Source organism: Mauremys mutica, chromosome 6 (assembly GCF_020497125.1).
Source record: "Mauremys mutica isolate MM-2020 ecotype Southern chromosome 6, ASM2049712v1, whole genome shotgun sequence".
In the NCBI taxonomy this organism is placed as follows: domain Eukaryota; kingdom Metazoa; phylum Chordata; order Testudines; family Geoemydidae; genus Mauremys; species Mauremys mutica.
Window position 1 is genome coordinate 94,423,298 of NC_059077.1, and position 27,067 is coordinate 94,450,364.

Here is a 27,067-nt window from a genome sequence, read left to right on the forward strand (position 1 = left end):
TGAAGAATTTTAAAAGGAGGGTGGTGACTTGAGCAAAGAGTACAGCCAAGCTTTGCATCTGGCCACACACAGTGCTCAAGTCTAGACTGATTGGCCCAGACATCGCTACAGCCACATGTTTTCAAATTAAATTAAACCTCCTGATCAAAGAACTAGGATCACTCAAAGCTTGCCATAACTTCTTAATTATACATCTTATTATTTGATTGGAGAAAGAAGTAAAGCAGTGATATTTAATAACTTCATCCCTGGGCTAAAAAAGAGCTACTTATGCTGGAGGAGCAATACAGAAAAGCAACATCCCAGTAAGTACACATTTTATACAAACTTCTGAACAAAAAGGTGAGTGACAGCTGAGTGTGCTGCACTAGGCAAAGAGGTAGAGGCACACACATGAGCCAGCGTCCAGTTTAAAAAACACTCTGGTGGCCCACAAAGGGGAAAAATCCATTGTTGCGTACAAATAAACACACACAGTAGTTGACCCATCATATGAAAAGTTTTGTTGTGACTCTGAGCAGTAATGTAGCCTTTCCCACCTACTGTGTTAATATCACTTGTTTCTGCTTTAATCAGGTCAGCAATGAACATTTCATTGTGAAAATATTTACAGTGTAGAAACTCGCATGTGAAGACTCCTAGACTAAGTCAGAAGGGACCATCAGGATCACCTAGTCTGACCTCCTGCACATCACATGCCACAGAACCTCACCCACCCGCTCCTGCAATAGGCCTGTAACCTCTGGCTGGGTTACTGAAGTCCGCAAATCATGATTTAAAGACTTCACGTTACAGAGAATCCACTGTTTACTCTAACCAGTCAGCAAGTGACCTGTGCCCGATGCTTGTTGAACTTGAATCCTGTTCCCTCATCAGAGTCCACTGCCTGGGAAGGCATGGTGATCATTTACTCCAGGCATTTCTGCACAATACCTATGTCCTTTCATCAATACAGGTACAGTAACAATCATTATATAATCCAATTCCCACTACAGCAAAACAGATTGTGGAACCCTGGGTCAGCAATATTATATTTCATGTAAATGAAGCTGTCCAGAGCTTGCTTTTCCCCTGTAGAGGCAGCAGAAAGTTCCCTTCTTTTAAGCCTTCTAGCTCTAGGGCTAACACAGATGGAAAGCAATAAGGAAAATTATTTCCCCATTCATCTCTGTTCTCTTTTTTGCTCTGTGCATGTATCTGCACAGGGGGTAAAGGGACATTAGACAAATTCAGATCTTTATTAACCATACAGATGTGCTTTGTAACTGTTTTACTGTTGTAGTGAAACCACAGAACTCAAAACACAATAAAAGTCAGTGCTAGCCTTTATTTAAACAATTCTCTGGGTTGCCAGAATTTGGTGACCTGTCCCTCCCCCACAAAACAATTGGAAACAAATATTCTCCTCCAACCCCAATGTCACCTCTAATTTTGTGGTCCCCTGGGCAGCTATTCACTTCATCCACTCTGCCATCCACCCTTGACAACCTCTAAAACAAGTGAACTTTTTAGTGTTTCATAAAATTACACATCAGGTCTTCATTTATGATGTGTGGCAGCTAAATTTTAAGGGATTGGCAAATTGACCGTATATGGGTTAATCATTACATTCACTCTGAGATTAAAGTCTGTTCAGCCATGTCAGAACAACATGACTTAAAAATTAAGAGCCTGTGATAGGAAACACCATTGTGACAGACAGATGGAGCTAATCACAAAACAGTAGTTTAATGAGGTGATACCACATGACCATCATGTTCAGCTTTTGTCCCAAACATTTTACCCCAGCTATGTTTATAACATAATTAAGTTCTGAGCTTTGTGTAAATGACAAACTGCACGGATATTATTTATCAGTATGCTAGCAACTAATACAGTGAGGCCTGGCTTCATAACTCTGTACATCTGGATATGCCAAAGGCCTAAAAACAGTATTGTAGCATGTACTGGGTGTACTTTTGACTTGCTTACTGAAAACCTAAACATCTTCTCGAGTTTAACCAGGATTTAGCACTGCAGAAATAAAAGCCCACTCTGAGTTGGGAAAAGACTTGGATGCAGTTTCTGGTTCTGTTGCCTCTGCAATAAAACTGGACCATTCTGCCTCAGGCATCAGAGTAGGAGTCAGGAGACTCGGGTTTTATTATCAGGTTTGCCACTGACGTGCTGGATGAATTAGAGCTGGGTGAATTTTTTTTTGCATTAATGCTTTATTTGCCAAAAAATGCAGGTTTTTGGTTTTTTTACTTTTTGATTTGCCAAACACTTTAGAAAAACATTTCCCCCCCTCGATTTTATGAAATTGCCAGAGAACCCAGTATTTACCCAGTGCTACTTGCAATGTGACCTTGCACTTATCCTCTCTGTGCTTCATTTTCTCCATCTGTATAATCAGGATGGAAGTACCCACATTTATAAAGCACCATACAGGTGCTAAATACTGTCGCCTCTCCTTCTGACACCTGTGCTCTATTTCTGACACTGCCATCACACTTCTGCTGAGCACTGGCAGATGTTTGGGGCTTTGCAGGTCAGCTTCCTAGTGGAGGAGAAATCTGTGACATTGGGCCTGGATATAGTCTATGTGCAAGTTGCTTTATTTCCACATGTACACTGGAAGAAAATCAGTCACAAACAGCATTTAGGCAATCTCCTCTTCTGGAACTCTCAGCTCACACACCAGGAAGCTACACTGTCCCAAGAATTGCTTCCAAGTATGTATAAAGCAGAGAGCAAAGTATTTGCTCAAAAGGACACCTGCATAACAAAAAATAACAATACTGTTTCTTCAAAGCCTAAAAACTTGATCACATACTAAGAAAAAAAAACCCAACTCAGTAAAGCTATGTGTAACAGCACCATCTGACGACTCCTGCCATAACAGTGCTTTGTTCATTCAGTTAAGATTTTTGGAGTGTCTTAATTATACACCTGTGACCCAATTCACCACTCGTGTAGATGTGAGCCACTCCATTTGACTTCTTTGGGAAATATTTGTATCCCATAAAGGGAGAACAGGATCCCAGAGTTTTAATATGGATATTAATATGGAAGGGAAGTTTTAAAGCACATTGAACATACTCCTACAAAGTTTATGGCTATAAGGTATTTCTTTAATTTTACGGCGTGGGTCTGGCTGAACAGGAAAATGAGACCGTCATGGAGTTCCTTTTTCCAGCTTGATTGAGAGACGTAATCAAACACATCTTTGGCATAAGAAGTCAGTGGGAATTATGACCACTTCTGCCAGAAGTGAATTTAGGCCATTGGATCTATTTTCATTTTCTTGATAAATCCCCAAAATATCCAATCTCCAAAGCCTTTCAAATAAAGACAATTCAGTGATCAGTAAAGCAAGCAATTCTCTGCAACAGGATATTTGATATAGCTCAATTCCTCCACTACCAGGGTAAAACACATCTACTAATTTACTGTAAGGTTCAGGCAGAATTGTGAAAGAAGAGCTACACCATTTGAAAAATCTGAGCTTCCTCACTGGAAGTTTTGAGCTGTCACTATTTAATGATATCACCATCTAGCAAAAGGAGGAGGTGATGCAGAGACCCTCCCTTTTTCAGCCTCAGGCAACACATTTTAAAATAAGATGATTTGAGTCTGGATATTACATTTTGGATGTTGGTCAAGTCTGCGTACTGCAACCTTTGCAGAGTATATAATCTTTACAGCCCTTGCTCAGATAATTGTCTGTTTGTGTCACTTGGAGCTCTAAGTTCAAAAACACAAGCCAATGTTCTGGTTTTGCTTTACAGCATGTTCTTCGCATCACGTCAAGTGATGTTTGTTTCCTTTCCACTGTGATCCCAATTTCTATAAAGTCATGTAATACACTGCAAAGAGGGGCAAATAAAACATTTTAAATATGCATTCCACTGTGAAGTGCAACATGTCAAGTCTTTGGAAGGCTGAAACCAGTTTTTAAATAAATAAATAAACAAACAAACAAACAAACAGGCATCGCAGTTTAGTTTGAGTGAGGTGGTTCTGTTAAATTAAGAAGTCAAGTACTCCCAAACTTAAGCCCATCTTTTACGCTGAACTGAGGTTCCAGGAATTTGCGATAAGGACTCCATCTTCCTCCCAATACAGCCCTTATATCTTCCAGTCCCACCTCTCCCCTTACTTGCTCAAAGAATATGATCCAGTAAGAAAGAGAGAGGGAGGGTGGAGGAGGGGGAAGCCCAGGTCTTACTAACCACTCTCTTACATTGGAGTTTCTTGTTTTGAGGCAGCTAGACAGACTGCTCTCCCACTATGACATTTGCTCTTAAGGGGAGAGTTTGGAGGTTTGCTTCCTTGGTCCATTCTAGTTTCATCCTGTTGGGATAACCAGGTTCCTAGCTTGTAGCCCAGAGCCAGGAAGCTTTCTGCTGGATCTCATTAATCTGAGTAGTGGTACTAGTCCCAGCGTCCAGACCAGATTTCAGTTTGGGTAACAAACTGTAGAGAGAATTTTGTCTGTGCAGAACATAGTTACATACAACACTGTTAACTCTTCTACCCGAGCAGCTAGTCAAAGTTCAGGGCTTACACGTTGTTTCTGGTAGAATGAGGAATTAATGATAGCATCGGGTCTCTTTGTACAGCTTTACAGAATTACATCAAAGTCTCATTTCCCTGAACACAGCAGGAATCAAGCTACAGGAAATAGTTGTTTTGCTCACAACTTCATGCCCCTTTCAGCCAGCATACAGCCAAAAAAGCTCTCTCTGAAGGCTGAGCTCTTGTTCAGGATGTGTCTGGAGCATCTCCCTCTCTCTCGCTTTCTTACACACACCCATGCCCCCCCCTCATACCCAGGGCCGGCTCCAGGCACCAGCGCAGCAAGCAGGTGTTGGGGCGGCCCATGGAAGGGGGTGGCCCATGGAAGAGGCGGCACATTTGGCTCTTCCGCGGCGGGTCCCTCAGTGCCTCTCAGAGGGAAGGACTTGCTGCCGAAGAATGAAGCCCCAAGCGGCTTTTTTTTTTTTCCCGCTTGGGGCAGCAAAAATGCTGGAGCCGGCCCTGCGCACACCTTTCCACCAAACAATACCCAGAGAACCCTCCCTCCCCCCACCACACAGTTCAGATTCCTGAGCAGACTCACATGTGCCTTTGTTTTGGGCAGTGACATTTGCCTTGATTTGGTTTGAGGTTCCTATTGTTTCTTACATTTTTTCCAAGTGAAGAGCAGTTTCTACACTCACCAGTTTTAATGAGGTTTAACCCAGCCTATAACAATATTCTTCTTTGCTTATTGGCCTATAGTGTAGTGTTGTTTCATGCTGTTAAATAGCTGTTGCACCTCACAACAGAGGTATTTCAGTAATGACAGAGTAGCTTGCTGTTCACAATTTATAAAGGGCTTTGGGATCTTTTCAGCCACATAATACTACATAATTGTAAGACTTAATTACATTTTAATATCAGGAATTATTTATTACAAATCAGAGCTGTGGTTAGAGAGTTAGGAGAAGCTCCTTTACTCTCCTGCAGTAATTGGGAAGAATAGATAATAGAATAATAACAAAAAACAGAAAAGAATAGAATCATAGGACTGGAAGGGACCTCCAGAGGTCATCTAGTCCAGTCCCCTGCATGCATGGCAGAACTAAGTATTACCTAGACCAGGGATTCTCAACCTTTTTCTTTCTGAGGCCCCCACAACATGCTATAAAAACTGCATGGCCCACCTGTCACAACTGTTCTACTGCATATAAAAACCAGGGCCAGCATTAGGGGGTAGCAAGCATGGCAGTTGCCTGGGGCCCTGTCCCACAGGGATCCCTGTGAAGCTACATTGCTCAGGCGTCGGCTTCAGCCCTGGGTGGCGGGGCTCAGGGCTCTGGGCTTCTGCCCCATGCAGTTGGGTTTTGGCTTTCTGCCCTGGGCCCCAGCTAGTCTAATGCTGGCCCTGCTTGGTGGTCCCCCTGAAACCTGTTCATGGCCCCGGGTCTCTGGTTGAGAACCACTCATCTAGACCAGCGGTTCTAGATATTAGTTCCTTTTTGTCGTTAGAAGGAACTAGGTGCACAACTTTAGTGAAGCACATTACAGTGGCACCGTCTTGCTTTAGAGAGATAGTATAAAGAAAAATAAGCACACAGAAGCCTGCCTCAGTTTCCCCTCTTGCAGGCAGAGTAGTTCAGCCCACTGATCTATCCGAAAACATTCCTCCCCTTTCAATGTAAAGGAGATTCCAGCAGAAGTTCCCCAGATTTCCATCTGTTGGTTTAGGGGCTCACAAGCAGTCTTTTCCAAGTAGACTTCTTTGGAGGAGAAGCACAAATAGTTGGTGTTCCTGCTGTCTCTTTCTCCCCCCAGTCCTTCCTTCAGTCTTTAGTTTTCTTATCTAAGGCCTGGTCTACACTAAAAAGGGGGTTCGAATTAGGGTACGCAAATTCAGCTACGTGAATAGCATAGCTGAATTCGAAGTACCCTAATTCGAACTACTCACCCGTCCAGACGCGGCGGGGTCGAACTCCGTGGCTCCCCCGTCGACTCCGCCACCGCCGTTTGCAGTGGTGGAGTACCGGAGTCGACCGCGGCGCTTCCGGAGTTAGAACTATCGCGTCCAGATTAGACGCGATAGTTCGAACTCCGAGAAGTCGAACTCACCGCATCGACCCGGACGGTAAGTGTAGACTAGCCCTAAAACACCACTCCTTCCTCCAGGTGCTTTCCCTAGCTGTCCTTCTAGGTCTGTTCCTGAGCTCTTTGTCTGGAGAGACCCAACAGCAATTCCTATTCCCTTCTAGTAGAGAGACTCACAACTAATTTTATCTCTTCCCTGGTTTCTATCTTACTGGGTGGAAGGGAGCTCTTATATATCACATCCTCTTTCCCTGGATGTATTACTTACTGACCAACCTATATTCTTCCTGCTCCTTAGGAGTTCAAGTGCCCAAATACCTTGGTTCTGGGTGGACTCTGAACAGGGTCAGAACTGGACTCAAAACTCCTTAAAGGGACAGAATGTTTATAACTGATATGTTATGAGACCCTATTGTTACATTGCAGTATTAGAATTTTGTTAGTGTAAGCAAACCTAGAATTGTGGTATCCTAGAATCTAGAGATGGAATGACTTATTAGCTCCTCCGATCTACGTCTCTGACAGTGCAGCATTGCTATCTACTGAATCCTCAAATGACCTGGAAGATTTTAGCACTCTGAATTAATGCTCACACTGGCTCTTTGCCAAATAATGAAACCGTTTATGGGCAAGACATTGCTTCCTCGCCATCCCCTTGGCCTCCCCGCCACCTCCCATGAACTATGTTAATCAGGTATATTCTGCTTACCAATCATTTTTAAACTGTATGATTCAAAAAACTGACAGTCTGGCCTGATCAAAACCAATGTCAGCCATAATCTAGAAAGAAGAAAGGCAACATTGATAGTGGTTGAACATGACATAACATTAATTATTATAACAAGGCATGGGGATAATGCGAGCAGGTTATTAAGTAGATTGTAATGTGATATGCGGTGCTGCATAACAAGGCAAAGATAAGTACAAATAAAAGTTACCAGAAAACTGCTTGGGTCATAGAAATAATGGGATTGGGGCATGTCAAAGCAAACCATAAAATCCACACAGCTTTAGAGAACCGAGATTTGCCATTGGTTGTGCTTTTTGAAATAGCCCCACCAGACTCAGCACTCTTAAATCAAAAGAAAGAGGGGCAGGGAGTGTTAAAATCATATTCAGACCTGGAGCAGGTGGGTGCAACTCCCATTAACAGTGTTTTCATAGAATAGAATATCAAGGTTGGAAGGGACCTCAGGAGATCATTTAGTCCAACTCCCCCTGCTCAAAGCAGGACAAATCCTCAGGTTTTTTTTGTTTTGTTTAACTCCAGTTCCCTAAGTGGCCCCCTCAAGGATTGAACTCACAACCCTGGGTTTAGCAGGCCAATGCTCAAACCACTGAGCTATCCCTCCCCCCCTGCCTGCTTAGTCCAAGGCTGAACTTGGGCCTTTATTTCCTGAGGAATTTTTTTCATATTTCTCCTTTGTGCAAGCAGAATCCTCAGTCAATGTAGCTTGAATAAGGATAGGGTAAAAATTGAGTAAAGATCTCTAGATCTAACCATTAATTATTTCTTTTCCCTGTATCTACATTCCATATAGATATCACAGCATGTTTTCTGGTGCATTAGTTACATTCCCTGAGAACTTAACATAAGAATGGACATACTTGGTCAGACCAAAGGTCCATCTAGCCCAGTATCCTGTCTTCTGATAGTGGCCAGGCCAGAGGGAATGAACAGAACAGGTAATCATCAAGTGATCCATCCCCTGTCACCCATTCCCAGCTTCTGGCAAACAGAGGCTAGGGACACCATCCCTGCCCATCTTGGCTAATAGCCATTGATGGGCCAATCCTCCATGAATTTTCGTACTATTTTTGTTCAGAATTTTCAGTGTTATTTTAATGCATGAATTTTTTACCAAAAACTGAAAAAAATTACTCAAAACAATTTTTGAAAACCAAAAAAGATTTTGTTTTTTTTTTTCATGGAAAAAGCAAAACATTCACAGGATTCCTTTTTTAAAATATTTTAAAAAAATTCTGCCAAAGAATAATTGCCATTTTCAACTGGCTCTAATAATACATGCTAGGTGAGAAGGAACACAGTGTTCAAGCAAATAGATGGTAGATAAAACAAGCACTGTTTCTTTATGGGTGAGGTGAGGAAGTAGGGAAGGAGGAGATTTAATATCCCACACAAAGAAATTATGCGTATTATCCCCATAATGCAGCATTTTGGCATCATAATAAATCTGAAATAAAACTGCGGAAAAAAGAAAAGACTCTGTTTACAGCAACATTATTATACACTGGCTGCCAGTCATGACTGAAATAACATTACTACTATGGGGAAAATCACAGAAAACCTCTCTCACACTCATATCACATCGTCTGAAAAGAAAATTCCCACCTTCTTGTCATGTCCCTCTCTCACCCCCACCCATGTGATTTTGGATTCCCCACTAGCTGAAATGTTTGTTTCCTACCACGATCTCATTCATTCCAACTTCTGTGAGCCTCATTCAAATGTGACTCAAAATCAAAACACCTCCTCAGAATTTCAAATGCTCATGATTTCCCCATCATTTATCCTATTGTGGCAATTTTAAGTCATTCTTTTCGACTCAGTGAGCTCAGAATCTGTTATGAATGGAGAATATTGGAGCATCATTAACATTTTAATACCATTTTATTAGCCTATGTACGGGTTTAGACTCAAGACTTAATGGAGTTCAGGAGTTGTGTGCAGACCTCTTCATGCAATGTACTGAAAAATCAGTCCCAGGTATGGTTTACTGAATGGCTAACAATTCTGAAGACTCCTCCAAGGAGTCATGTTTTTCTCTTCCCTAAGTGGATATTGTATATAAAAAAGCTCCTTGCCAAGTATCTTTTCTCAGCCCAATTAAGTGTGAAAAGCTAAATATATCATAGCAAAATGATTCCTTTTGGATCATAAATTCTACCAAGTGCTTATGAGCTCTTTCATTCTCAGAATATTGGTCAGTAAAACAACAAGAGCCAAGGATGCATATTAGTCACAGTGGATACACTTGATAATGTCTGGATTTGCAATTCACAAGCTAAATATAATGCATTATAGCGTGTATAGAGACTATAGATGGCATTTATGTGATTAATATGATTAAATGGAGAGGTATGTGATAAACTGCACAGGCATGTGATAATATAAATTTATCCTCACCTCTCTTAGGTCCTTATAACTATCTTAGGTACCCATTACCATAGATGCTGAGTGCTACACAATCTTTTTTAATCATAGAAATGTAGTCCTGGAAGGGACCTCAAGAAGTCATCAAGTCCAGCCTCCAGTGCTGCGGTAGGTCAAGTAAATCTAGACCATCCCTGATAATAGTTTTTCCAACCTGTTCTTAAAAACCTCCAATGATGGAGATTCCACAACCACCTTTGGAAGCCTATTCCAGAGCTTAATTGCCTTTATAGTTAAAAAGTTTTTCCTAAAATCTAACCTAGATCTCCCTTGCTGCAGATTAAGCCCAGTACTTCTTGTCCTATATTCAGTGAGACATGGAGAACAATTGATCACAGACCTTTCCACAGAAGCCCTTAACATATCTGAAGGTTATTATCAGGTCCCCCGCATTCTTTTCTCAAGAATAAAGATGACTGCTTTTTAAACCTTTCCTCATAGGTCAGGTTGTCTAAATCTTTTACCAGTTTAGTTCCTCTTCTCTGGACTCTCTCCAATTTGTACACATCTTTCCTGAAGTGTGGAGTCCAGAACTGGATGCAGCACTCCAGCTGAGGTCTCACCAGTGCCAAGCAGAGTAAGACAATTAGTTCCCATGCCTTACATACTACACTCCTCTTAGTAATATGTATATCCTCACAGAACCCTGTGAAGTAGGGTTATTCCCCCTTTTACAGATGGGGAATTGAGGCACAGATAGACTAAATGACTTGCCAAGCGTATGGCAGCACAAGGAATTGAACATAGGTATCCCAACCCCCTGACTAGGGCCTTAACCATTGGATGACCCTTCTTGTCACCTTGCCTCTCTACTAATCCATATTCCCAGGACATATGGTAGCATACCAGTACCTCATCAGCTCCAAACAGCCACTATCTGAGTCTATAAATCAACTTGCAGAGAAATTTCTTCCTGTTTTCCCCAAATATGGAATTTCCCTCAAAAACTATAATGGCCCAAAGTCCAGAACTGGTGACGAAGATGCAAACCATGGCCATTGATAGATTTTAAATCAATGACATCTTTACATATAGAAAAACTGATACCTCACAGCTCTTCAGGGGTCAAAATATGAGCTTTGATACCACTGGGACATACACCACACACTTCTAGCCCTGGAATTTAAATTAGTGACGTTCTTCTGTATTCAAAATTATTCTGGGTCATTTTCTGATGGGGTTTACATATGTGTGTTTTCATTTTTCTTTCCCTCTGAAAGCTGCATAACTGGACACATGGTAACTAAGGCACCTGGATCTATGGCCAAAGGATACAAGACAGAGGCTGAATAAATATTTTTAAACTCTCTAAAAACTCCTAAAATAGTTGTTCATGTGAATACAAAGGTTTGTATTATGCCTAATGAGAATATTTAGTAACTATTTTTTTCCATTGGTCCAATTAGTTCATCATTTTTTCATGTAACTGAGCATATTATTCACAAATGGCAAACCCACAAATAATGTATGCAGCACTTGTCTGCCCTGACTTGCATAAGTTGCATGTGTGTTTGCCATTTGTGGGTAATGCACTCTCTCAAACATTTGTGTCTGTAAATATATATTTAATGTGCAGCTTTGAGCTAATATTTTTATTTACATGTTAAAAATATAATGTCACATGGGAACATAAGATTTGCCATTTGGTCCTGTGACAAGATAAGTTCACTGTGGTCTGTTAAGGTTAACAGGTCCTGCCAGTTGCAGGCCATTCTGGCAGAGTCCAAAAGGAAGGGTCTCTTCTCCTTTGGAAATTATTGCCCAGTGTTTTTTGATTGATTTACTTATTCAAGTTCTTATTCAATTGTTCAATGCTGTGAACGGAATAAAAATATCCCTCCCTGACAACTGTGGCAAAGTCACAAAACATGAGATTTGATTACCCTCATGTAAGTGGACTAATGTGTATGTGTAATAAATGTTGGCTTGTCGACTCAGAACTCCTGTGGACTTCCGGGGGAATTCTGTGTGCACAAAAATACAGGGCTGGATCCTAAACATGTATGTATTACTTTCCAAAAGTTTTATTTTCCAGTTATGCCCCAGTTATTTCATCTCACTATTACTGTGTGCTTCCTCATCTGCATTTTGTATGCACCTCTCATCTCTCATCTGCTAGTAAGATTGCAAGAGCTTTAGGGGCCATCACTATTATGTTTGTACAGAGCCTAGCACAGTGGGGAAGAGCAAACAGATACTATTGCAGTACAAATAATTACAAATAATAATATAGAACACAATCTGTGTGAAAGATGGCAACACTTTGAATCAAAACCCTATGAATAATTTTAGCATATTGATCCTGGGATGGGTAGAACAATCTTCCTTAGAAGTACTGAGAACGTTCCAAGCACCCCTCTGGATCATGTCCATATTCTGCAATATGGGGAATGCAAATCCAAATGACATAGTTAACATACTCTATTTTGGCCAAGTTAATCTAGTGTAATTGAAATTAAATTTTTCACTCCATCTCCTGTAAATGCAGAAGAGAAGATTGCAACAAAATATTTGTAGGTTTTACCTAAATTGGCTGACTGATGAAAAAAATAGTTATTAAAGTCCTTAATTAGGTACGAGGAAAAAAACCCCAATTATTAGAAACAATTCACACAGGCATTAGTATCTATATACAAAGAAGTAGGCCAAAGGAAGAAGGGGGAAAGAAGGTTTATTTGAATGCATTTAGGGTTCCACTCTGTTACACCACTTTTATTCCACTGAAACTCTACTGAAGTCATTGGGGTTACACGTGTGTAAAACTGGAGAATGAGATTGAAAATGCCTGAAAGAGGGCTCACCACTGCAAGGGGCCATGGGCCATCTGTGCAGTTCTGAGCACCCTCAACTCCCACAGATTTCAGTGGGAGTTGTGTGCGCTCAGCATGTCACAATAGGCTCTCAGCAGCTTGCAGCATCGCGCTCAGAGACTGAAAAATGCTTTTCCTAAAGGTGTTCATTTAGGCAACTAATTTGCTAAAGAACTACACAGTTTGAGAATCTAGTGCTCAATAATCACTCATAGAAAAAAGAAGAGTTAGTAAAAAGTGGTCCTGTTAGTCCAAAATAAGAGCACCCACCCACTGACTTGCACTGAAATAACTGAAGGCAGGAGTTACAACTCCTCATTTAGCTGCTGTGGCTCCAGTTACTGTGTTTACAAGCTCTGAACTACTCGGTTTCCCCTACAAGCCGTCTGCCTACACCAGGGTTGAGGCACTTGAATGATACATTGTGGGGAAGCTTGAATTGCTGCTGCTCATCTATACTAAGCAGAATTAGAGGATGTTGGTCTCCAGTGCTGTGAGTCCAGCAGTTTATCAAACCATTAGAACTTGCTTTTTAAAGGAAAAAGGATAAGGACCTCTGAATCAGTTAGATAAAATACTAGGGCCAGCGACTTGGGTCTGGCTGAGCTGTTCTCAGTGCGGGGCCTGTGAGAAGATTGGGGTAAACCATCTTTTGTACTCTCCTTATCCTGGGGATACAGGAGGTCACTTTGGCCTTCAGGGCTATTAGTTGCACCAGCACTAACAGTTCCCCAGAAGCCATTCTGCTTGTTGGGAAATCTCCAGGGCTCAAGGCACTCTAGACTTGCTGCTTCTGACATGCCCCTTATGCTGAAAGATGGGAGGAGTAGGTTGCATAGAGCTGCCCATATTGGCTTTATTACACCCAGGGCTGCCAGGTGTATCCTCACTGCAGTGCAAAGCAGTCACGAAGGCAGGGGAGGCTGTAAAAGGCCCTGAATATACTTAAATAAACCTTCTCTTCTCCCCATCTTATTTTTTTCCTCTCTCATTCTTCTTTTGCCCTACTTCTTTGCATACAAATACCAATACCTGTGTGAAGTGGTTTTGTCTGTTGTTGACTTCAGAGGAGTTGCATCTGCTTATGCCAGGGCTGAACTTTCATGCTTTATGTATACATTAGTGAAGATTAGTTATATAAAACAGAACTGGACCCAACAGGTAATTAATATTATCAGTCCCACCAGAAGGAATAGGATGAGGATGTTTTTTAAAACAGAAAAGTGGCACTTGGGATTCACTATTGAAATACAAAGGGGAGGTCATCATACTGGCAAGTAGAGGAAGTTAGTGGGGTGTTCTACTTTGGGACTGTCTGGCTGGCTGCTTTTCAGTGCAAGTACCATGCCAGGCATGTGGGGCTAAGTGCCGAACATCTGTGAGAAATGCCAGCCAGAAAAATAAGAGACTTCTGGCTGTGGTTGCCTTCCACAACATTTCAGCAACTTGGAAACAGAAGACAAAACTTGCTGCTTAGGCTCTGTAGCTCTTTCATAAGTAATCAAAATCTTAATACTTCAAAAAAAAAAAACAAGGAGATATAGAGAGAGAAATGACAAAGAGTCCTGTGGCGCCTTATAGACTAACAGACTATTGGAGCATAAGCTTTCATGGGTGAATACTCACTTCGTCAGATGCATGTACTTTTGATTTCAATACATGCATCTGACAAAGTGGATATTCACCCACGAAAGCTTATGCTCCAATATGTCTGTTAGTCTATAAGGTGCCACAGGACTCTTTGCTACTTTTTACAGATACAGACTAACATGGCTACCCCTCTAATACAGAGAGAAAGAAGTAATTAAATAGGTGGTCCCAGCACAGAGCTGCTTTAAATGCTGTCTTACTTCATCTGTGAATACTGGCATGACCATATTAATTTCCCTTTTTTCACTGTTTGCACATAAGAGCTTTGACACTGAGACAAAAAAAATAATATTCTAACATCTGCTGCTGTGAGAAACCAATACTACCAGTGAAAACCTCAGGAAACAAGGGGCTGATCTTGCAAGGTGCTGAACATCTCATTTATTTCAGTGGGAGCTTAGGGTTCTCAGCACCTAACAGGGTCCGGCCCAAAGGGTCTGATCCTGCTACCATTGAAATCAGAGTCTCCTTGATTTCAGTGGTGCGGATCAGGTTCCAAGTACATGATAGCCATACAAAGCACCCTTCCGTGAAGAAGCCTATTTTAAACAGAAGACAGTTTCTTTGCAAGATTTCATATTATAGGACCTTGAAATGAAGACAGACTGGACAGTGATTAGAATGCAGCACTATCTTGGAGATTAGGATCTTCCTTGTAATAAAACTGCTTTGGGCCTAGGTATTATCTGTTTTCTCTTTCCTCTTTATACAATATACTTTTGATTTCCTGTATGAATGGCCACGTAGAGAACTATCCTCATACCCTTATAGCTGGGTCAAAGGCACTCTCTACATAAAAGTACTGTATGTTTTTGGACCAACTTCTGTCTCTCTTACCAACAGAAGTTAGTCCAATAAAATATATTACCTCACCCAAAATATTCTGAGACCAGCACAGCTACAACTCATGCATACATATACTATTATGTCCATTCTGAGTCATAACACCTTCTGTTAGGTCACCAAGTAATGATAGAATATAATTACTGTATTGTCAGTAGCACTTTTGTCTCTGGACCAGAAGGCCTTGGGTTCAAATGCTGTACTTGGATTTAGGGTCTTATCCAATGCTGACACTGCAGAGCACTACAGCGGGCTAGAACCCAGGCCTCAGAGACAGGTCTTGGGTTCTATTCTGGACTCTGCCATGGCAAAGTGATGCCCCTGCTTTGTAAAATGCATTGAGAAGGATAGAAGAAAGGTGCTAGAAGATCTAAGTATTATTTTCAAGGCCCCTGGGAATGGTAAAGGAGTTCACAGCCATATTGCCTGGAACTGTTCAATTCAGAGTGCTTAACTTCTTAAATTTACTTAGGAGGGGATTCACAAAGGGGACTTAAGCCCCTAAAGTAGCAGGTAGGTGCCTAAGTCCAAAATGTAGCTTCCCAAAACCCCTGCTCAGCTGCTGCTTAACGCAACAGGCACCTAAATTGCTGCTGGTGGAGTGTGCACGGCTGCTTTAGTCCTGACACCACCAAGCAGCTCAGTGGCTGACGCAGTGGGATTTACAAATTAGGCACTCCCTCTAGCTTGCCTGTGGGACCTTGGAGCACATCTACCGGACTGGCCCTGCACAGAATATGACTGGAGTAGATTTCCTCCCTTCCACTCCCCCACAGTTAGGCACTGGATGTGGGAGACCCAGGTTTAAATCCCGTCTTTTCCTGAATGTAAATCCAAGTCTCCCTCCTCCCAAGTGAGTGCCCTAACTGCTACTCTAAGTTATACCCAGCTCCAACAGCTCCTATGGGCCATGCCAAATTGCATTCAGCTTCAACTCTGCTAAGTGGCCATTCCAGAGTACAGAAGCTTTTTGCTTAAGACGCCTTTCCTGCAACTACCATCCCTCCCACAAATGCTGGGCATGGAGAAAGGGCAGGTACAGGGCTGGCTGTATAACACCCTATGGCGGGACTCCCTGTGTAGCTGATTCAGCTGGCCTGAAGGCTGTTTTGTGTTGCTAGAGCAGTGCAAAATATTGCTATCTGGTTTGAGGATGAGGCCTTCTGTCTCATTTTACCAGTTCCACTAACGTGGCTGTGAAGCTTAGTGTTTGGACAGTGGTTTGAGATCCTTGGAAGAAAATACTTTGCATTGCCTTAGTTCCTATTTATTGCAACAGAGAGTCCTGTGGCACCTTATAGACTAACAGACGTATTGGAGCATAAGCTTCGTCAGATGAAGTGGGTATTCACCCACAAAAGCTTATGCTCCAATACGTCTGTTAGTCTATAAGGTGCCACAGGATTCTTTGCTGCTTTTTACAGATCCAGACTAACATGGCTACCCCTCTGATACTTGGTTCCTATTTATTATTATTTTTAATCATACAGCTCTAAGTAACTCAAACTGGGCTTGAATAAGGAAATACACTTTCAAACTCTCAGTCGTCACTGCCCTAGGCACAAAGCCCTTTAGCAAAATGCCATGTCACTCTGATGAAAGACACAAACATCCGTGGGTAGAAGGCCACACAATGCCTGCAAAGCACCAGAACGATAGTGATTGTGGTGCATGGGGAGTGAGCAGTTACAGAACGGGGGAACAAGTGCAGAGAGAGGGATGGTGCAGTCTGGGGTGACTAGGTCTAGGATTATGCCTATCCAATGGTCTCAAACACTCAGCTAGCAAATGTACAGGGGTCATAGCTGCTATTCCCACCAGAGTCTGCCAGAAATACCCTGACTCTAGGCACAATGGAACTTTCTACAATAAAGGGTAAATCTTGTCTGCACAGGAGACAGGGCTTTCTTGGGAGCTAGCCCAAGACTGTGGAATGAATTCCTAACAGGAGCCAAGGACTATCACAACCTCACTACAAGAGCGAGGCACATTTCTTTGATCTTACCTTCTCTAATGTAAGAGTGTAGCAAAATGTATGTGTGGACTAATGGATAGTATGCTAGACTGGGACAGGAGACCTAGATTCTAGTCCCTGACCTACTCTGTGACCTTAGCGACTATACCTCAGTTTAGCCATATGATAATGACCTCCTTTATAAAGCACTTTGCGATCTATGGATGAAAAGTTCTGTCTAAGAGTTAGGTATTATTTATTTAAATATTTCAGATCAAAACATTCCGCTGCACATACTTCTCTTCTCCTCTCCCCAGGGGGAGAATAAACACGACAGATGTTAGTCACATTAGTTAATTCAGTACTGCAAGTCACTCAGATAATTTCATGATGCTGGTATAAGAACCTATATAGAATAGACAGGGGGTGGTGAGTGGATTCTAATTCACAACCCTGGTTAGTTCCTCATACAATGCTCCTTTAATTATCTCTTCCCTATTTTCTCTGTAACCCATCTACTAAACAAAGTTAACTCTCTCTAGAGTGCTGTGCAAAACAAGCGTACTACAGCATAATCGCTAAACCTGGCAATTAGGCTTTCATCCTTTTGTTTAGTATATTTCAGTAGTTATCTGAGCTAAGGCAGCTGAGTATTATGAAAGCAAGACATGTGGTGGTGAAGTATGAAGAGCAGCATGTCATCTGCAGCGTATCATCTGTCTCCTGAGGAGTGATCAGCATTTTTACCTACTATTGAAGTGAATGGGAGTTGAGTACTCAGTACATGCTTAGCAGAATGAACCTCTTGCAAGGCTGGTCACTTGAACTGCTGTGGTGTGAAGTGTCAATAAGTTCTCAAGAGTGATTTTGGGGAACACATTTAAAGCTTGCCTGGAACCCAAAATCTTTGCTCCAATCCATATCTAAAATTGCATTAGGAGGTGTTTAACAGTCTGAGGCAGTATCGAGTACTCTGTCCAATTTTGCATTAATATAAATCAGGCTTGCATATTAATATGATCCTGGCAGGAATATTGTACCTATTTCAGTATGGTACATTGTTAATAATGTCACTTTCTTTAGCTTTCAGTTTTGCCTTTCTTGCTTTGTCTGTGATTTTTTTATACTATTATGTGAGTACATAACCTTCAGTTAACAGAACAAAAGAGAACCTGTGAGGGTATGTTATAAAAGATCTCCTGGCACTTTTCAAACAGTAGAGGAGACTCTTCATGCCAGTGTCCCAGCCAACAATCCCTGTCTCACTAAAAGCAGATTCTTATTTGGCAAAAGGTTGTGTGTGAGCTTGTCACGAAGTGGGGTTTTATTCATCTTGTTATGTTGCATGTGAATCTTACTGTCTTATTTCCCTATGTACTGTACCAATATTTCAGTGGTGGGAATTGGGAAATCTTTGCTGAGGCCCTTGGGGCAGGTGAGGCTGCCCAGCTGTCTGCACATATGTAACCTGAGACCCAGAAAGGGGGTGAGACCAAGTGACACCTTTTGCCGGGGAAGTGGGATAAAGAGGAGGAGCAATGGGGGTGTCAGAGGTTGGGGTCACTGAAAGCTGGGCAGTCTGCTTGGGGTACTTGAAGAGGGGGAGTCCAGGACATCTGGCCCAGGACTCCCTAAGATGGACTTGGCTGAAAGTCACTGATTTCTGCGATAGCAAGCTCTGTTCTACGCTGTGTTCCTGTCAGCTAATAGACCATTCTGTTCTACATGCTGGCTGAGAGTCACTGCTGACTGCAGGAGTTGTGGTGCAGGGCCCTCTGGCTTCTCCAGGAGACCGGCCTGGGCAGACTCACTGCGGGAAGCACATGGGGAGGAAGGGGATGCTGAATACTCCAAGGTTAGATCCAGGAAGGTCAAAGCTGGGTAAGCTTCTTGCCCTGGTGACAATATGCTCCAAGAGAGGAGGCATGCTACAACCAGAATCCTGGCTGGCTTTGTACGTAGTAGTTCCAAAGCATCGCCCAGTGACTCCATGACAGAGCTATAGCCAAAATCAGAATGGATTTAGCTCTATTTGCCTACAGTCCCTGCATACCCACACCAATATCTAATTATTATGCGGAACAATATAGGATATCGTCAGTGTAAAGGCATTGTATAAAAACACATTCTATTCCAGTAACAAAACAGTTCTCAACCTAAGGAGATCTCATTTGTATTGCACTTGCTAATATGTGTTTTATTAGCTGATCTATATTGAATACGAATAACCTTGTATTTGCCTTTCTCCTCCCATCTCTCTTTAATCTGTACCAAACAGCTGTAAAGGCAAGTACAGTGCTGTGGACCTCTGTCTTCCTCCATAACTCCAATACGAAGCATGGCTCTCATTTTTTAAATGCTAGATCTACCCCAGTTTATAGATACTGTTTAAAGTAAATGTGAAAGGTACTGTCTATTTAGCTGTTTTCAGCATTAATGAGGCACTTCCTAAGTTTTGGAACCACCAAGAAAAACATGTAGGAATGAGACTTTAAATTACTACAGACAACTGTATCTCAGAGGTGCAGCCTAAAAGGGATCTAGTAATAATAATCTGCTGTTTTTCACTCCCTACATTTTCGTTAAATGTTTAACATTTATTATTGTTGAAATATTGGAAAATACTCTCGATGCCTCACCAAATACACAAGACCCTCCATTGTGCTAGTAGCTGTGGAAACACACAAGAGCCAGTCCCTGCCTTGAAATGCTTACAGTCTAAACAGACAAGACAGGCAAAGGGTGGCAGGGTAAATCACAAGCAGAGAGAAGTAAGTTACCCAAGGTCACATAGCAAACCAGTGGCTGAGTCTGGAATAGAAGCCTGGGCTCCCAACTCTTAGGCCAGTTCCCAATCCACTTCCTCCAACCTGAACGGGTGCTATCTACATTCAATACTACACAAGCGAGGGTCAAACAGGCCACATTAAAATGGGAAGGAGGAAGAGGACAGACAAACATGTGGTTGCTCCGTGCAGTCTCAAGTCTTACAAACACTTCTGCATGGGCTTTATTTTAAAAAGCAAGCAGTCCTAGTGAAACCAACGGCATTACTCATGTGCTTAAATCTAGGCACGTTCATAAGTGTCTGCAGTACTGAGGCCATTGTTATATACATCTCTTGATCTTTCTATTAAATATTTCCCCTCCCCCTAACTTCTTGTAGGGAAGCGACAGAAGCGAGTTATTAGGTTGGATTCTAATACAAGAAGAGGGAGCTGGCTTAGAAAAAGGCTCTGGTCAGGGCATTCCATGCACTGGGGGTAAGACCTAGAAGGCGACCCCCAGACATGAGAGTGGGAGAAGAGAACAAAAGGAGCATCAAGATGGGCACCATTGGTGGAATGGCATGGGTAGGGGGAGGGACACTGAAGGACACTAGGTCAAGGGTATAGTTTGGGGCATTGATCCCTTTTAGTTAGGAATAAAATCGATACATGATTAAGTAATAGTAGATTACTTGATTATAGTATTTGTTGCCCCAGAGCACAAAGCTGGAAAAGGACTAAAATGCTTTCTGTGGGATTTGTAAAGATTTTTTTTTTTAAATGTAGACCCATAGGATTTACCATGCTGGTTCAGCTCGCTGATCCACTTAATCTGGTATTTTACCTTTGGCAGTAGCCACTGCACAATGCCTCAGAAAGTCAAATTCCCACTGTAGAATGTACCTCGTTGGTTTTGCAATGCTGTAGGAAGGGAGGGAAATTCCATTCTTGCTCTGCCAGGTGTTCAGCTTACATCCTGAAAAGAAAATAATTACCTGTTATAGTTGGTCTCTGAAGGGAGGAGTCAAAAAGCCTTTGTCTTCCTCAGTCTCCCTGGGGCGGGACAGGGACACACAAACACAGCCTCAGAGGAGCCTTTCAGCTCAGCTGTGTCCAGAAAAGACTCCTGAGAGTTTTCCTCTCACCAGTCCCTTTGATCCCAAATAGACTCACTGCATCAGTGTGGGAGGCAGCTGTGCTGATACAGGTGTTGAAACTGTACATTGAGATTACTGATGGCATTGACCATATTGGCAGGTTGGACACCTGCTGAAGAGCATAAAGAAATTAGGCTGAAGAAATGAGCTTCAATGCAGTGAATTTAGTGCAAACCTGAGCTTTGAGGAAACTCAAGCTTTGGTTGGCAGTATTGGCAAATGCCTCATCAATACAGGTCAAGGTAGAACAAAAACAGGAAAGCTGCAGCAAGGGTTTTGCTGTGTCCTGCTCAAAATCCCACAAGTGACCAAATCTGTGTCTGTCTAGGTTAATACTGGTGCTCATCACTCTAGTAAGGACTGTAAAGATATTGCTGTCTTCCTTCCCTGCTGGCATGAGGCAGGCTTAGTGGCATTCTTTTTTTTTTTTTTAAAGAGCATATATTTAAAATGTGATAGTTTTGCAGTGCTAGGAGAAGAGGCCGATGTTGCATTTCTCTCCAAGTGTAGCAGGATTGCCAGTCACTCATTATTTTGTGTGGCATGCAATTGTTTAAAGAGTTGTGAATGGAATTATCTATGTATCTGTAAGGCATCCATCATGACTGCATGTTGGAATCAGAAGCAGAGGCAGTAAAAGGAACAGTGAGAGATATTCTCAAGAGACAAGGAGGATGTTGAAAAGAATCTGCACTGACCCAGCAACAGCTGGACTGCAGCAAGGAGCTGCTCTACTGTCATCCGGCAAGTAAAAAACTGATGGTTGGAGGATTTAGAGGTCACTATGGTTCAAGAGCAGGGCCACCGTGCTACACTGCTTGTTGGGGCCCAACTTTGGGATCTGAGTGAGGAGCCTTATCTGTCTATATAAGTACATATCTGGCCTTCATTTCCACAGTATCTGAGTGAATAAGGGGCTGATTGGGCCCTCAGTTACACTGCTGTGAGTTTTAAGTAATTCCACTGAAATTAAGAGTTGTACTGGTGTAAAACCTGCATAAGCGAGGCTAGAATCAGGCCATAAGAGTGGCAATCTATTGTGACTGCTTTTGGAAGAGCATGAGATTTGACCATCCTTATCATATTACCTTGCATCATGTTTGACTCAATGACCTCCATGGTCCATTAGTTTAATTACTAATGGACAGTAGATTCCCTGGGTATTTGTCCTATATAAAGATGGCCATTGGGATTAAATACCATCAGTTTGTCAAGTCTGGTACATAACTCTATTGGCTAGTATTTAAAATGTTTCACCAGGCGAACCACACCTGAAGGCATGGAGGATTTTCAATAATTCTTTCTGTTCTGTTCTCTTTTATTTCATCCTCCCTCCCTTTGTTTCTTGCTTTCTTTCTCCTACCGCTCCCCTTCTCTCTCTGTAACCCCCCCCCCAACCTGTAGCAGATGGTTATTATATTATACACTGTCATACTCTAAACTCTACTACAAACAAAAAAAACAATGTAAAAAAGATATTAATGTTGCAAAGTCAAGTGCTCAAAAGTTAGGAAATGCCAGAATTTAGGTTATCCAAGCAATCTCCGTTTGGCTCCCTTATGTGCATTATTATTTTTATGATATTGTGACAAAACAGCCAATGTCAGTATGGTGGGTGTGTATGATGGGTGTACCCCATGAGGCTTTATGGAAATATGCTTATGAACGTATATATGACATAACTGGAATATGTTTTATGCTACATATGCCATGTAACATCTCTGTAAAGGTTATGATCTACTGAATACACTCCTCCTATTTGTATGCATGTATCATTTTTGTATTTGAAGTTATGAATATTGGCTATATATTTGCTTGATTTCTAAGTAGCCTTAGTAGAGCATTTGGTTAACTTCTTGAGAAAGTAATGTGCAAATTAAGTGCCCAGTCAAGAAACACCTGAAGGACAATGAATCTCAGAAGGCTCCAATCCACATAAGTCTACCTGAGGATGTTCAAGGTAGCATAGAATCATAGAATATCAGGGTTGGAAGCGACCTCAGGAGATCATCTAATCCAACCCCCATGTAAGCAATGGCTGCTGCCTATAAAAACTGAGTCATGCATGGACATGTGACTTGCCCATGTGACTCCAAAACTCCATCTTGAAGCTGGACTTTGCATAGGAGAGAGGAGGGGGTCTCCACCCACAAGAGAAAGTCTATTTAAGTCCATGGGAGACCTCTCCATTTTGTCTTCAGCTGGCTAAAGAGACAGCCTCTCCACCCACAAGGATACCAGAAAGAAATGAGAACAAAGGACAGTAACTACAGGGGGTGTGAGTAATTGCTGCACCCAGACTAAAAGGAGACTAGTCTGTAAAAGGAAGCTTACTGGAATTCCTCTGAGGGTGAAATTTTTTATCTGCATTCAGTTTTCTTACTGTATTAGACATAGACTTGCATGTTCTATTTTATTTTGCTTGGTAATTCACTTTGTTCTGTCTGCTATTACTTGGAACCACTTAAATCCTACTTTCTGTACTTAATAAAATCACTTTGTATTCATTAACCCAGAGTATGTATTAATACCTGGGGGAGAAGAGAACAGCTGTGCATATCTCTATCAGTGTTATAGAGGGTGAACCATTTATGAGTTTACCCTGTATAAGCTTTCTACAGGGTAAAACTGATTTATTTGGGGTTTGGACCCCATTTGGAGTTGTGCATCTGAGGGTTAAAGCAGGAACACTTCTTAAGCTGCTTTCAGTTTAAGCCTACAGCTGTTAGGGTATGTGGTTCACACCTGTCTGGGTTTGCAGCAGGCTAGCAGTTCTGGCTCAAACCAGGCAGGGCACTGAAGTCCCAAGCTGCAAGGGCAAGAAAGTAGGGGCAGAAGTAGTCTTGGCACATCAGTTGACAGTCACAAGGGGGTTTCTGTGATCCTCCCTATCAGAGTGGATCCAATGCTTTTCTTGGCAGGGGGCTAAGACATCACCCCTTGCCCCTGCTCTTGGAGCACCAAGGGTCCCAGCTAGTGCCCAGGAAGGTGGTAGAGAAGGGAAGCAGAGAAGAGGACTCGGTTTGTTCCTCACTCTGAGCCTCAGCCTCTCTCAGCCACCTGGGGTTTCTTATCCTCTTCTCCTTGGGTAGGGTTACCTTCAGTCCTTGACACTGGGGCAGGGTCTCCCTTCCTTCAGCTCTCTGGTCTTTTAAGTCCTAGCAACACACCTCCAAACTCCAGTCCTCTCTCCTTCCTCACACACTCTGAGGGGGTTCATTAGGTTCCTAACAGGGCCTTAATTGACTTAATTAACCTGTAGCAACCCTCCCTAGTCTACAAGGAACCACACCTTAATTAGCCTAGGGCTTATATATCTCCCCTCTCCCACTGCTCCCTGGTCCTCCTGTATCACAATATATATTACCATAGTGCCTAGAAGCCCTAGTCATGGGTCAGGCTCCCATTGTGCTAGGCACTGAACAAACCCAGAAGAAAAAACAATCTCTGCCCTATGGAGAGTGTATATTATGATACACTTCTGAATTACATGACCATATATTTTTTCCACAGGACCCTGCCTCATTCAGTGTACTGGATAACCATGATTCATCCCCCAAAGATGGTCTATGTAGGGAATGATGCTGTTTGTAGGATCATGCTTCATTCACTGCAGAAAATGGAAGGCGTGTAGTGAATGAGGCAGGGGATTGCAGGAAGAGAAGAGAGGGGCTCTTGGCTAAGACAGTTGAACGCTGCCCTGGATAATTGGATTTTATCCTTGCCTCTGCCACAGAGCTCTTGTGTGATTCTGAGCAAATCACATAAATCAGACTTTTCAGAGGTGGTCATGAGAAACACCGTTAATTTTCTGGGTGCCCAGCTTGAGACCTGTGGCCTGATTTGCAGAAGTGCTGAATGCTCACCGCTGCAACTGAAGTCAATGGGAGCTGAGCTTTGAACAAATAAAGTGCTATCCAATGCACGTAATCTGAAAAATCAGGTCCTAGGCATCTCAGATTGGGCATTCCAAACTAGTGGATACTTTTGACCTTATCTCTCTCTGTCTCAGTTCCCCATCTGTAAAATGGGGATAATCCTCTCTCATTTTAATGGGGCATTGGGAAAATTAATTCATTAATGCTTGTAAAGCACTCAGTTATGATACTGATGAGTGCCACAGAAAAGCCCTTTAGGAAAGTAATAATTCAGTCTTCAAAGCAGGGTTTGAATAATGTGCAGCAATTAAGGTCTGGGGTCACACACTGAGCAATGAAGAGACAACAAACTACTGAACAGCTGCTCATTTAGTGAGCACTGTCATTCTGTGTACTGAATGAAGCAGGGAGTCGTAAGGAAAAAATAGTATGTGACTATGTAATTAAAGACCGTATCATAATGCATACACAAAAGGGGGCCACATTAAAGTTGCACAGGCAACCTTAATTTTGGTATTTCCTAACTTTTGAGTTCTTGACTTGCAACCTTAACAATGTTCTTTTAATGTAGGTTTTGTGTAATTTCCTGGTTTTAAAAAAAAACTGAAAAAACAAATTCCATCATGTGTCCTCATATTGACACCATCATGGGACAGTAGCAGGACTGGAACTTTTGGATCCACCACGGAGTCAGTTGCCACTTGAACTAATGGAACAATTGGTAGCAGTAGTGGGTTGTCATCCTGTATATGAACCAGCACTAGAGGGGATAGGACACTTTGACAATGGGTTTCCCAGATACTTGCTGACATATGCAGTGGGATTTTCAGTGGTAGCAAGAAGCACATCCCTGATACAACTATGCCAAAGCATTGAGGTGCCAAAGCTTTTCAAAGAAAGGTCACTAGAATATTTTAACAAAGGCAAAACAACATTTTTCTCTATACTTGACCTCAGAAACAGCTGAACTGTTGTAACTGAAATATTAAAACTACTACTAATAAAAATCAGCCTGTGGCAGACACCTGACATGGAAAATATTAGTATGAATGGTTAAAGTTTGGCAAAGTTATAAGCAACTGAAAACAAGGTCTTCTAATGAGAACTGTTGAGTAACTTTAATGATAGGTGATGCTACCAGCCCTACCTGTAATAACTCAGGAAACATACTGGTTTGAAAATCACTTTCTAAAATAATCATGTCATGAATAATGTTTACTGTCATTTTGTGTCACTGCTGGCTTGTTTGATGTTCAGATATAATTGGTTTTTTTTAAACTGTTCTCTTCCTTTCGTTAAACAGCAAATTATTTCCTGGATTATGTAATAGGCAGTTACAAGATGGTAAACATTACATGCTTTTGTCGTCACTATATGCTTGTCTTTCACAAATATAGATTGTAGGTTCTGAGACCATTCCCCTGTGTGTTTACTGAATAAGCATGTTGTGCTGCTTTTATCATATCTAATAGCTATTCCACATAACCGTACTATTGGAGGTTGTATTTTTGTGCAGAGCCATCTTTGAATTTATTTATAGTGTACTTATGTACTATGCAGGATGGTACTGGGATAAAATAAGTGGTACACAAATAAATGATTATATATTATGAGTAATCATTAGGCTATAAAATCTTCTGGCAGCAAACACAGTTAAAGATGCTCATAAATAAATAAAAAAGTCAATTGGAATAGTTGGAAATGAATGTGTTTTCTGCAAGTAAGCAAGGGGACTGATTCTACTCCTACAGAGGATAATGACAAATGGCCCTTTGACTTCAGTGGGAGCATAATGGGTCTGTGATTCATATTTCTAGAACTGAATCCTCATGAGTATAAAATGCCTCTGATGTCAATGAGAGTATGGTCGGAGTAAGGCCTGAGCAAGTACTGCAGGGTTGAGCTTGTATGAGCAAATCTTTGCTATAAGAAGAGGTGTAGTATCATGATTTTACCTGAGTCCCATATCACACAACTCTACCCTGGGAAAGGTATATTGTACATTTAGAGCCTAACTCAACACCCATTGAAAGTATGGGAAAACATCCAGTGGATCAAGTCCTTAAAAATAACACTATAATTGTACTATGGAACTTTGTAGAGCTCGGTTTTAAAGCACCCGAAGTTTAAATGTTCAGAAGAAGCAGGTATTTCCTTAATGCCAGTAGTTCAGGAGCATGACTACTTTTAGGGAAACATGTAAGATTGTCCACAACCCTGTGTCAAAAAACCTTTCCTTGT

At 41.9% G+C, this 27,067-nt stretch overlaps 1 long non-coding RNA gene across 1 annotated transcript in view; it reads left to right on the plus strand.

Moving 5' to 3' along the window:
- The first annotated feature begins 893 nt into the window (after positions 1–893).
- The window catches only part of LOC123372448, a 53,335-nt gene continuing 27,161 nt past the window's right edge, over positions 894–27,067 (plus strand). Inside the window, exon 1 of the long non-coding RNA XR_006580293.1 lies at positions 894–955. This is a non-coding gene — a long non-coding RNA (uncharacterized LOC123372448). The remainder of the gene's footprint in view (positions 956–27,067) is intronic.